This window comes from Struthio camelus, chromosome 5 (assembly GCF_040807025.1).
Source record: "Struthio camelus isolate bStrCam1 chromosome 5, bStrCam1.hap1, whole genome shotgun sequence".
Lineage (NCBI taxonomy): Eukaryota > Metazoa > Chordata > Aves > Struthioniformes > Struthionidae > Struthio > Struthio camelus.
In genome coordinates this window covers 51,582,160-51,595,523 of record NC_090946.1, presented here as the reverse complement: position 1 = coordinate 51,595,523, position 13,364 = coordinate 51,582,160, and the positions used below count along the sequence as shown (strand labels likewise).

General features: G+C 34.6%; 1 protein-coding gene and 1 long non-coding RNA gene across 3 annotated transcripts in view; both read left to right on the top strand.

The window, feature by feature from the left end:
• NOVA1 (NOVA alternative splicing regulator 1) overlaps positions 1-13,364 on the top strand; it is a 151,603-nt gene that overhangs the window by 17,039 nt on the left and 121,200 nt on the right. The window lies entirely within an intron of this gene.
• Positions 8,626-12,083, top strand: LOC138067494 (uncharacterized). The gene is made up of 3 exons (XR_011141563.1): positions 8,626-8,737; positions 11,555-11,631; positions 11,970-12,083. It is a non-coding gene; the product is annotated as an uncharacterized lncRNA (long non-coding RNA).

Here is a 13,364-nt window from a genome sequence, read left to right as displayed (position 1 = left end):
TCAGATAAAACGGTGCGTTTTGACACATTGTTTAAAAACTAGAACAGCTCTGCATATGAAAACACAAACTGTGATAATTAGATAGATATGCCATATGTGGTAGTTTAAGTTGGCATATATCTCAAATGGCATGTTTAATGTACTGTACTACTGGAATTAGTAATTTTACAGCTGAAAGCTGTTAACTCTATTATACTGACTCCCTCTCATGAACCGGTAGGTAATGATGGCAGACCTTTTTCTTTGCAAGACCCTGCCTCTGATAGCATAAAAGGTAGTTGTAAGCTGCTGTATTTTTAGTGCAATCTTCGAAAAGTATTTATTCCCCATAATATTTTACAAGTTTTTAACTACAAAAGCCTAAGACTTTTTTTTATAGTGATACCATTAGTGGTGAGGAACAGTCAGAATGTTTATTGTAATGAAATGTCTTTAATGGGGAAAGAAGGTCTTTTTTTTTTTTTTTTCCCATGAAGCGTGTTTTCCGCAGTGCAGAACTTCCCTCATTTAAAAGCAAAGTTATTAAAAATTAAGCAGAAAAAAAAATCAGCTCTAAGCACTTGATAATTGTGAGCAGTATTTAAAAACCATCATATCTGGGCATTTCACACTGCATAGCTAGATAAAAATCACCCTGTCATACATGACAGCATACTGGAGAGGAGTATAAATCTGCCTAAGGGAGTGCATGTAACTGGGTTTATTAGGGATTATTAAACTTTTTACCTTGTGTAAAGATTCTGACTTTCTAAAAATGTAGGGAAAGGAAGTAAAGCTTGACTCTACCTGTTTTGTTCTCTGCCAGACACTGTGAAAAGAAAATGAATGTATGACTCTGGATGCTGGTTAGTCCCTCATCCTACATAGGCCATTCTTGGGGTGCTTCTGGATTCATTGTTCAGAAGGAAGAAAGTATTGAAGGGAACTGAGAGCTGCTTTGGGGCAGCTAATTCAAGTCAGTCATGTGAAAGTAGGTGTGGAGAGAGCCGCCTTGGATTATGGAGTCCGTTTCTTTTCTGCCCTTTCAGACAGAATTATGTAATCTCATAATTGTAGCCCTCTTTCACCCTTCCCCCCACCCTGCCTGTCCCCGGTGTGGGGTGCTGCTGCTAATTTCAAGGGATCTCGACAAGAGAAATGTAAGGGAAAAGTTCAGAGGCAGCTCTCAAGCGTCCTGAAGGAAAGGCAGGAAAATGTGCCCTAAGAGCTTGGTGTTCATTTGTATTAGATACTATATGAACTAGTTTGTGGAAAAGCAAGACTTTTATAGCAAAGGGGCCAATTCTTTTTCTTCACGAGGTAAATACAATTTAGTTAGTAGGAAGAACTACTGTACTTTTGACAGAGCTATTAATGGAACATCGTAATCCAACAGTCATACTCTCGGGTCATTAAGTCCAATTCCATCTTAATGCAGGCAGCTATAATTCATAACTACAGTCTAAGCAAATGTTTTTTTAAGAAAAATAGAAACTTTTGTAACTGCAGAATTTCATTAGCTTTGGGATTTGCTGCTCATGAAATAGCCTTTATTACTGAAGGTAGACACGGTTCCTTTCAGAAAAAAAATCCTAATATTAAACTAATTTCTTAGCTTTAACAAATTCTAATTTAAGAGTCAAGTGACTCCAAGCATAGTGGTGAATATCTGGTTGAGTTTGTAAATTAATGTTTGAGCGAAAAATTTATTTCATATTGAAAGTTATTGGAATTAAACATGACATTCTGGACATGTTACTATTACCTTCATGCCAACCATACTCTGCTAATTCATATGAGATTGTGGTTATATTATCATTCATGTTTCTCGTGTTTTCAGCCCTTTTCAGATTGTATTCCCTTGAATGTTTTATTATTGTAATAAAGAATTGCATGTTAAAAATGGAACCAATCCTCCCTGCCCTCTACAAGCGCAAGGTGTAAGAATGAAATTTCAAAGTCAAGTAGCGGTTGTTAATTGCAACTGTTACATATGGAAAAGCTGTGGAAACAGTTGCATGTAACCTTGTAATTAGATACTAAGACAGTGTACATGAACAAAGTTATGAGGAAGAGGGATATTTTCTAAACTAGGTGTTTCAAGAGCCTTACCTTGTTTAGCTCTTTCACCAGCATTGATGGTAACTTCTCTGGTTCCTCTCACTGATTGCTCTGTATATATTATTGCTGCTGCTTTGGTAATATGGGTGTGATTTTTCCGATTTCTTGCAAAGTTCTTTACGCACTGAATGGGCAGGCAGGAGATGAAAGGAGCAGTTTCTGAAGACTTAAAATTCTGACTCATTTGAATAGATATTCTTGGGATAGAATAGCTGCATCGATAACTCGGGCTGTCCTCTATGAATTCTTAAATTGAGTTTCAAGCATTACCCACAGTATTCTCTATTAAAAGGGAAAGAACTTGCAGCAGCCGTGTCGTGGAAGGTATGTCTGTGCAAAAGTAATAATTATTAAGTCATCGCCATCGTTTCACAGGTACTGTATTACATATGCCTGTGTATATGCAGTGTGGCATTACATTAGATAAACCTTTCTAACTTTTTGGTTCTTCCAGAGTTATGTTAGGACTTTCTTGTTGTTTTAATAACCTTTGCGCTTTCCTTCTTGTTCACCATGGTTATATTTTTGGTGTGGCCAACTCTGAAACTCACAAAGTTTGGCTGGATTACAGGGTGTGATAAACAAGAAACAAGAAGGTGGAAGTGGAAGGTGGTGGAATGAAGTATTTGAAAGTGTTGTGCTCTGCTGTTTGATCCCTACGGCCCTTGGTTAATGATTTGGGCGAAGTTACCAACTTTTAAGTTGGAGTCTCAAGAAATTTTGTGTAACTTCAGGGATTTTTGGAGCATGGTGGATAGAAAATAGAGTATTATTGTTATTATTTTTTAATTTATTTATTTATTTCTCCGGACCTGTGCTGAATATTGTTTCATTAAACCTGAGGGCTGAGGAAAGTGTTAGGTTTTAGTGTGCTTTATCTTAGATGTGAAAAAGAATGCATTTCTTTTAACTTAGAAGACACTTTCATTTTTAAAGTAGCTTTCTGTAAAGGTTTTTTTTTTTTTAGTTTTTGTTTTTACTTTGGTTATGATCGTATATTTTAGCAATGACTGTGGCTGTAGTTTTAAAGTCTATAAATTTCTGTATGGACAGGAGAGAAGCAAAAGTCACTTTTACATATTGAAAAGAAAAGCAGTAGCAGAATTTTTATTATAAAATCTATTCTCAGATTGTGCTTGATAGTTCCACTCTAGTCCTTACTGAGATGCCTTGGAGTCTAGATACTTCAGTGCATAGCAGAAAGTTTGGCAGTTCTAAATTTTTGCCAATTTGTATAAGCGTGGCAAAGACCATTTTGTGCAGTTGATTTGAGTGTGTGTTGCCGTTCTGGGTTTGCTCACATTGTGAGCAAAGTGAGATGGAGTATGTTTTAGATTTCTTAACAGCGGCTAATTTCTTTCTGTTTGCCGAAGACTACTGTGTCTTGACTTAGCGCATAGGAACTCTAGTCACCCAATAGGATTCCAGTATTCTGTCTCCTATACAAATGCCAAACAAAAATCTTTTCTTTGCCCCAAGGAATTTACCTTTCTAGTTACTATTCAGGGGAGGATAAGTAATTACTAAGGTGGTGATGTCAGTTGGTGATTATCACTTACTTTTGCCTAAATTTAAAGGCATTTTTATTGATAGATAGAAGATGTTTTGAAACATGCAAAGCTGAAGTTAATAACTATACTAAAAAAAATTTGTGTATGGATGAGAGGGGAGGGTTACCTTTCAATATTGTAGCTGAAAGGGAAGTCTGCTGCTGCTTCTTTAGTTTTATAGTTTTCCAATGAATGTTAACAGAATAATACTCTATATCCTTTATTTTATCCATTCACTTTTTAAAATCATTCCATAGTATAGTGCAACAATCAACAACATCTAGTCACAAAGCAGCTAGTCACAAAGTTAAACATTTTACGCAATTGAAAGTGGTGGGCAGCTTGTGCTCTGATTTTCTTGGTTCTACTTACATGTTCTCTGAACGTTTTCTGTGCAAATGCTAAATAGAGTTGATTTTAAAAAGTAAGCTGATCCCTACTGCTGTCCAAAATGAGCAGGAATACTTTACTGGATTGTGATACTACATCTCTTACATCTTCCTCTTCTCTTCTCTCATTTTAGCTTTAAAGGAATTTTCATCTGTTTTTGAGAAAGTTTGTTATGATTACAAATAGGCCATGATTCTGAATTTAAATATGAAAAGCATCTGTTTCAGAAGCAATTTCTGAAGTTAATTTAAATATGCTATTTATGTAGTTGATCACAAAGAACTCTCATTAACTAGCAGTAAGAAGGACGGAGGTTATGGAAATGGGGGATAAAAGTAACATCGCTTAGGTCGAAGGGTAAAGAATTATAGTTAACTTGCACCCTAAATGTTTAAGTAAGCAAGAACTTATGCTTTTCAAATCTTTGCCTTTTAGAAGATCTGCAAGATTATAAAAAAAAAAAAAAAGTTTGCAAATGTGGTTGATTAGGATTATTACAAGATTACTTTACCTTTGATGCTACTAACAGCATAGAAACAAAAAGATGAACAATGCCAGCTTTTGCACTGTACATGTAGGAAAAGAAACTTTACTTCGTAAAGTCCAAAAAAAAAAAAAATCGCTAAATCACTGATGGATTCCCATCAGTGTTGCTAATGGATTATCCTGTAGTGACTCTTAACACTATGGGGAATCTACTTTGTCCTGAGTGTTGTCTTGATAGTCGCGTGCCATTACTAGAAGAAACAGCGTTTGTCCATGATGCTTAGCTGCATGTACTACTGTAACAATATTGTATATATTGTATTTGGTTTACGTTGCTTTTTTATATTATTGGTTTGTTAGCCAGTTTTGAGCTTGGTGGTTGAAGTTACTGTTTCTTTTCCACTTTATGTGGCAGATTTGAACAGTTAAAAATTAAATTTGGCCCTCCATCTCGTTACTATTTTTTTGCAAATTTAGCAATTATATCAAAGATTACTAGCTTAATTTTGATGTGACTAAAGCCTAGGATAATAGCTGTAAGGTTTCTTACTGTACAGTATAGAACTCTTAATAATGCTTACTACTTATCTAGTATTTGTTTAATACTCTATATTCTAGTTTACATAAGTTGATGCAAATATATAGTGTAAGAGTAAAATATCCTATACGTTAAAATGGACACTACCTAAAAAGTAAGTATGTTTTGAGTAATACTTTGAATTTCTTGAGATAGAGTTCTCTTTACTGTGTGATAAGAGATGGTTACCTAAGTTTAATTTAAATTAGTTGGGGAAGGCAGGAGTGGATGAATATACCTGATAATCATTTGCAAAAATTCATATTTGTGCACATTTTTATTCCTAATTTCATAATACTTGGAACAAAATTGTCTAATAGATTATACTGTTTTAAATGAAGTAGCACCAAATCTTAAGGATATTAATAAGCTAAATTCAACTTGGAGTTAAGCAGCAGAGTTAAATTTGGACCAATATGAACAATTAGTCTGCAAAGTGATGAATAAAAATAGAATATGAAAATCTAGCTATGAAATATTGCCAAGAGAAATTCAAATGTGGTTTGATACTAACTTTAAACATATCAGAATGTACAGCTAAATACAAGATGTACTTACTTATGTACATCAGCTGGGACATGTTCTTTAAAAATAGGATTTCGTGTACCTAGGTGAAACCCAGTGAAAGGGAGGGTATGTTAGTAAAATACAGAGCGGAGAGGTCAAACTGGAGAAGAATAGGCTTTGTAGTAGTTATTGTTCTAACTTTGATATTACTAAATGAGGGTTCTTGTGGGCACTATTCTTGATGGAATTACTGGAAAATTCAGATTAGAATCAGTAGTCCTAATCTTATACTCACAGTTGCTCATTTCCTATATTTTTGGTGTCTAGTCTGTGATTTAAAGAAAGAAGGAAATAAACACAGAAAAGAACAGTCCATAAATATATATAGTGTTTTATATATGTGTGTGTGTGTATAAATACACACATACACACGCACACATGTATATGCATATATATTTCAGTCAATGCTCTCTTTAAAAATCCTAACAAAGAGGAAAAAGAAGATAAGCTTTTTATATGGTTGGAAAATTAATTTTTGAAATGTGGTAGTGCTAGAGATTAATCAAATGTAGTGGTTAGCTTGAAAATGGGAGTCATCTTAAAACTAATAAAATTCTTAGGTAGTCATGGAAAGACATAAGCAAAACCTATTTTACAAGGCTCAAAGGAGTCTTAGATATGTTTCCTCCATCTCTGTCATGTGTTGTATAATGGTCAGGGTATGTTGGATTTCCTTTTTGTTTTTTTTTTTCTCTTGTGAATTTTTAAGGCAGTAGGGATGCTGTATTTGAAATATTTGCAACTGATCATTTGTTGTCAAAGCTGAATCATCTGAGTTATGTTGTGATATATCAAATTGTTTGGATTTTAAGCTATTTGTTTTTAAAAGGTCTTTATAGGATTTGGGATTTTTTGACCTTCAACCAGCATAATTCTGTATGGCATGTCTAGCTAACAGGCTGTTACGGAGGTTCTCTGTATAGGAAATTATTATAGCACAACAGATAAAGACCCAGTGAAAAAACCCTGAACATTCAGGTCTGATAGGACTGGAAAAATCTCACACTTGTAATTTTTTATGTACAAAATATACCTTCTGAACAAACTGTGAACATCTGTATAAAAAATTAAAAGCAATTGAGCAACTAATTAGGAAAAATCAAATTAAAATAGATTAATTACTGCCAAGATTCTTCACTTAAATTATCTATAAAGAAATGTGAAAAAGCAAAGAGGCCGTTGGAGGAATCTATTAGCAACTGTATTGTAGCCTAGCGTAGTGTTGAAAACGCTCTTTAATACAGCTTTGTGTTAATGTAAAGTCCCCAAGAGTCCATTATTTCTGTTGATAATTTGAAGGTATAAACTTATCTGCATAAATTTATCCTGATCAAATAGCAAAATGGAAATACTACAAATGCTTTTTTCCTGCCAGTGCTGTTAAAGACCTGTGCAGTGAATTTACTGCAAGTGGGGGATTAAAAAATACGTATATATTTCAAAATAAGGAGTGAAAATAGAACCCTTTCTGTATCAGTTGTTGTGCAGCTTCCAGTGAATTATGGTTGTATAATTTATTTTTATAGGCAATATGTACGCTCTAGGGCAGTGGGACCATTTCTTGGCTTCACAGATCCTGTCCTCAGGTTTTCTTCTGTTCCTTCCTCGCCTTTTCCAGTTTTCATTTGGTGGAAAATTTAGATGTGAGTGACAAGGAACCATATTCCAAAAAACTTCTCCACCAAGATGATTATGGAAGACCAGGATGGTAGGGGCTGTGTGCAGAGTGCTCCTGCCTGCCCAGTGAGAACACCTGTTACCATGCAAACTGCTAAGCGCTGGGAAGACAGACTGAGGAAAGATCTTTCTGTAATGACCTTGTTACTTTTTTCTTTCAGAATAGCATATTTGACCCAATATGTCACTTGTTACGTTCTTAGTTTCAATACAAACCTTTCAGTTAAGAGCACTGGAAATCGGAAAAAGTGTGAAGAAAGTGGGTGCTCTGCATATAATCTAGATGGTGGTGTAGTTATGGCTGAAGATATTTTATATCCCCAAATAGATCATTAGTAAAAATAAGACTCAAAGGGTGCTGATGAAACAGATCAGTAGCTGTATAGGCTTATTTACTCTACTGGTGAAGCAGGGAAGAATAGCCATTTGCCTCATACCAGTCTTTCTCTTGAATGTAAGCCAGTTATCAGTGTTTGAAATCGATGTTGCATTCTCTCAGTCTACCACTGTTGTTGACCTCTTGTTCAAGCGCATGGCTACTTGCTGTTACTTTTCTGGTGATCATATCCAAAAAGGTTTCTAATTAACTGACAGTATTCTGTACTGAATTTGATTGAAGTTGACTGAATTTTTACAATTTCCTCTAATGTTTTCCTTTCTGGATTTTACTGCTTGAGAATTGCAGAGTGTAATTCTGGCACAAAGTTTTACAGGTGGTCTGCTTGAAAGTTTATGCTGAGTATGGTGAAGGTTCAATAAGCAGCAACCTTGTATGGTATCTGCAAAGCAATAAATATTTACTGCCCTTCAAAATTTTTTTCCTCTGTAAAATATCAGAGCTAGAGTGCGTTCATTTGTTTGTTGCTCATGGTGCTTCTTGTAGGTTTTCTCTCTCACTAGATTTGTAAGTTATCAATAAAAGAAACAGAACAAAAAAAAATTGTCATGTTAATGAAGTTCATTTTCTTATGATTTATAATCTCACTAATTGACTAAAATGAAATGCTAGTGTCTGTATGTCCTGGCCAGATTCTCATCTGATACTTTATTCATTTTTATTATCCAAAGCTTGTTTTGTATAACACATAATGGAGGTAATAGTCTCCAATTTGGATTTTGTGTTATGGAGTGTTTGTTTTGCAATGATTGTCGTTTCCTGGGTCCTACCTCATAACTGTCTTTTGTTTCTTTTTCTTGAAACAGTCCAGAGGAATGAGAGATGATGTAGAGAGAGGAAATGAAATGGTCTTTGTTGTACAGAATTGAGAAGTTGATTTTTGTGTTGTCACTTTTTAACTGATTCAGGTTCTGATACGGGGGAGACATCACTGATAGTAAACAAAAAGTGTAGAAAAATTAACTCAGAAGTGCTTTTTGGTATTAATGACATGTAAGTACCTTCTTTAATTATTACATATACATATTGAATGGGTAATTTTATTAACCATTAGGCTGCCATACATTTTATTTACGGCTTATTCAAGAAAGCATGCATGGAAGACTGTTGTTGTTTGCTTTGATTTTCTTCTGATTCTCATTTTCATTGTGGTGTTCATAAATATGAAATAATGTTTAACTTCAGCATCCTCCAGGTGTTAAGGTGCACTGTTGTTCCTAGTTCTTTTTGCGGGGGAAAATGTTAAGAGAACTGTAGCAGTTTTATATAATTGGATTTCCAGTTCCAACTGCTACGGGATTATTTTTCTCCGGATATATAAACATTTTTATAGTACTATATACTGTTAGTGAATGGTTACCGTTGTGTTTGCTTTTGAACGTTAAACTATTTTTGTTTCAAATTGGACATTTACAAAAAATGCTCAGACTGATCATTTGTGAAAGTTAGACCTAACAGACTTTGTTAGTCTCTGTCAGAACTTTGTTGAATAAGCATTCAGTTCTTCAAAGTAGCATTCATTTCTGAATGATGAAACTATTGCTTGTGTATCCTAACCTACCAGTGCCTTGTCCCATTTGCTTGCCAGCATTCATCACTAAATCAGATTAAGCTTCAGTTTTGTTGAGGTTCAGTCTATCCCTTGGTTTTGGTAGTTATTACAACAGCAGGTCACAGTCATCACTAAAAGCAATTGAAAGCCAAGTTGTGGTTAGCATTCAAAAACATGAGCTAACGTACCTACTCATATCCCAGAAATAGAGCTCCTCAGTGAAGATGGCATGTAGGAGTTGCGTAGGAATAGAGAATACTGGCATCTTCAGATAATTTTCTTTGATTCCTGAGCTTGACTAATTTCAGTTGTTAAGAAGATTGTAATTTAATTGGATTTAAGGTTTTTATCTCTCTGATGTTACACATAGAGACACTGGAGTTTCTCTGTAAGTGTTTAAAATATACTTAATGTGAAGAAAATAGCTTATTTTTCATAGCTTTGTTAGCAATCACTGATTCACTTTGCTGAAACTTGGAAGAATTAGAATAGAACAGTGAACCAACTAATGGCAGAAGTCAAAAAAAAATTATTTGGATAAGCAATACTTTGGCAAATTGAAAACTAAGTGAAGAGAGAGGCATTAATAAATCATGTTAGGTAATCTTAATTATAAAAGAGAAACATTAATATTTTTAATTTTTGGTCAAATTATATTGGATAGTTTAAGGTAATTTATAGAAAACTTGTGATTCTTCTCCAGATTCCCAGAATCACCTTGAGTTTTTTAGCTTTTCTTTTCAGAATCCACAGAACCTTACTACTTCTAAATCCACTAGCTTTTACTGTGATTCTTGAAATTAAATCAAAACAAATTTTTGGTTTTCATTCCCAGAAAGTGTTTTTATTTTTCCTGGTTATTTCCTTGTATAGAAAAAAGCTACACAGAAATTTTCCCACGATGTTTGTTCAAATGTGACAAAATAAATCTGATTGATGTGAGAAACAGAGCTTTTGTACTTGGAGGACTATCAGCAATAAAAGATGCAAAGGAATTGTGGCAGTTGTGGCTTCCTGAAATTACAAGGATATAGACCTGTGCATGGGCATTTGGGTTTCTTGTAAAATTTAAGTGTACCACTAACTGCCATGTACAGTTTCCAGGGGAAGTTACAGTTAATATGTGGCTTAAAATGTGTTTTCTGTAAATATTTGTGGTTTTAAGCTGTCCCTATTTTTGGTTGAACTGAATGTTTGTGTTTATTCAGTGGGAGCCCTCAGCACTAAAAAATGAAAACCTTTTAGGTCCAGTTTTTTTTTTTAATGATTTGTATGCAGAAATTATTTTTATTTCTCTTTAAAAAGGGGCATTCTGAGCAGCACACTTTCTTTAATAACAATATTTAATGTGGTTATTTGAAACTATTTGACCTTCAGTAATGTGAAACCTAGTCTTAGTAGTGGTTTATTGTTGCAGTTACAGTGTAATTTGTGTATTTACTCAGAAAAACACAAAACTTTTCATGTATTAGTTGATGTTCCACAGCCAGAAGTAATACTGAAGGTTAAGAAGGTGATTTGGGAGTACCTTATTTCCACTTTCAGTTTGTTGTAACTTATCGCAGAATTAACAGTGAATGACCAACGCTATACAAAAAAATAGTTTGTCTGGTCTATTAATTTACAGGGGCATATTGGAATTATACCTTAACCCTGTGAAATGACATTTTGGGAGGGAAAAAAGTCCTAGTAGGATCAAAAAATCTTCTCATCCTTTTATTTTGTTTGCCTGGTTCCCTTTTTTCACTTTCCATGTGACACATGGATTGAAATATCTCTATTTTTCCTAGCTGGACTGCTAGAAGATGCTGCACTACTGTAATGCTTTAAGGGACTCCTTCTTTTCAGTTGTAGTTCCGTGTAGTTTACTAGATAAAAGATTCAAAGTGACTCTAACTTAATTTTTTTTTTAATACATACTTCTAAATGCTAAACCATCAATGTAATAAATGCATGTTTTGGATGAGGAAACTGAGGAAATAGTTGGAAAAAAAACATACCTCTCTGTTCTCTAGAAATTCCCTTTCAGTGTGTATTAGGATATTACTTCTCATAGCTCTGTAAGAATATCAATAGCAACAGTTAGCATTTGCTTTTATAACTGCAGAAGTCTTAGCTAGCTATTTGACCAATGATGTTTGCTCTGATGCAACCAAGGGCTGAAAAACAGCTAATATGTTTGATAAGCTGCAACTTTTATTTGTTTATTTTAAACTCAACTATTTACTTATAAGTTTCTTTATTGTTTATCTATCCAGGTAGAACTCTGTTCTGTGTTTTGGTAGACATGTGCTCGTGCAAACTTAGTCGTCCAGTTTGGATAATTCAGTGTAAGGTGAGGAAATTCTGGTATGCTAAAATTAAGAGGTCTTCTACTCCAGATGTCAGATTTACCAGTCTGCTCTGGTTAGCTCCTTCTGTTGCCTGGCCCTGTGCCAATGCAATGTCCTTGACCTCCCTTTCAGATCAGTTATTTATTTATAAGCATAGCTCCTTGCTTATTTGACCACTCTTCAGAGTGGTCGTATTTACTAATACTAGTAAATTCCAGACTGTTAAGTATTCCTTTAGGGTCTGTGTCCATCACTTTGTTCACATAAAGAAAGTAAAATTCTTTTAGTTTCAACCAATCTTACCTTTCTAGCAAACAACTTCTTAACTTTTTCTTTGCAGATGATTGAATGCTCTGTAGCATGTCAAGTATCCTTTGTAGATGGCCAAATTAAGAGTAGCTTCTCTGTCTGCCTGTTGCCAGATCCAGATGAAAATGGCAAATTCCCAGGTGAGGTAAGGCAGATAAAGCCTTTTGCTGTCCCATGAGGGTTGATCTTTTGCCACTGCAAAAGTAGAAGTGAGTGGAGAACCAGTTCACCTGAGCTAAATCACCTTCATCTCTTTTCTCATTTAAACCAAATACCATACTTTGTGAACTGCTTGTTCAGAAGAGTTTGAAAACTTCTTAGCAATCATTTGTTATAAATTTAGATGAATTTAACTAGGCAGTATTGACACGGTGTTGATATCACTGTAGTATAAAATGATCATTGCATTCCAGTGTTGATTAATTGTACTTGAGAGTTCTTTATGAAAACAGATGATGATTTTAGACTTTAAATGCATTTTTAGTAAAGATATACAATTGCAGATGCTATAGATGTTAACATTTAGCCAAATGTTGCTATTACAGTTTAGAATTACATCACAATTTTTGTCATGGGTAACCCAATTTTATGACCAGGAAAGTAGGTAGTAACTTTGTCAGTTCATTAGTTTGCTACCTGCCATGTGTCTCCTCGTTTCAGCTGTACACGTCAAATCATTTGTCTGCGATTATCAGCTCTTCTTAGGTAGGCAGTTTTTTGCTCTGAGAGTGAGCAGCAGGAGGCGGTGGGGATGCGGGGAAAGGTGTGTGTCTTCATATATGAAAGCAACAAGCTTCTTCCTCTTCGTTAACTCTTCCTCTCCTGCCTTACTCCCAAAACACGACATGTTTCTTTTAATAACTTTCATTAAAAAAAAAAGAAAAAGATTTAATATGTTGAAAAGTGACGTCAAAGTCTAATATTTTTAAAAAAGTCTTCAGAAAGTCCTTAAAAGGGAAAAAATGTGTTTCGAATTCTTTCCAGGTTCCTAAATAAAAGGTGTGTTGAGTAAAATCATTTATGAGGAGAGCTTTTCTCCCAGAGGAATAAGGCATATTTGAAAGGTATTTAGGTTAATTGCAAATTAAAAAAAGAATAGTTTTAAAAGGTCTAATGATCTAAATTAAAAAAAACAAATTTTTCCATATCAGTTTTTATTTAGTCAGTAGCTTTCATAATTTTATTAGTGCTGCAGTCTTCCACAGAATCTTCTGAGAAAACTGGGATAGCCAAGACCTGAATTTCTAATTTGGAGAACTGTGTCAGACATTCCCCTCCCACTCTTATGGAGATTTTTTGGGTTTTGTTGTTTTTTGTTAAGCCTACTTTCCTGTATCAAATGAGGTTTTATGAGACTGGTATATATGGTGTCTGCCAGTGACTCCCTTCTGGTAGGGACCTGTTGGCTAATTTCAACCAGACAGAG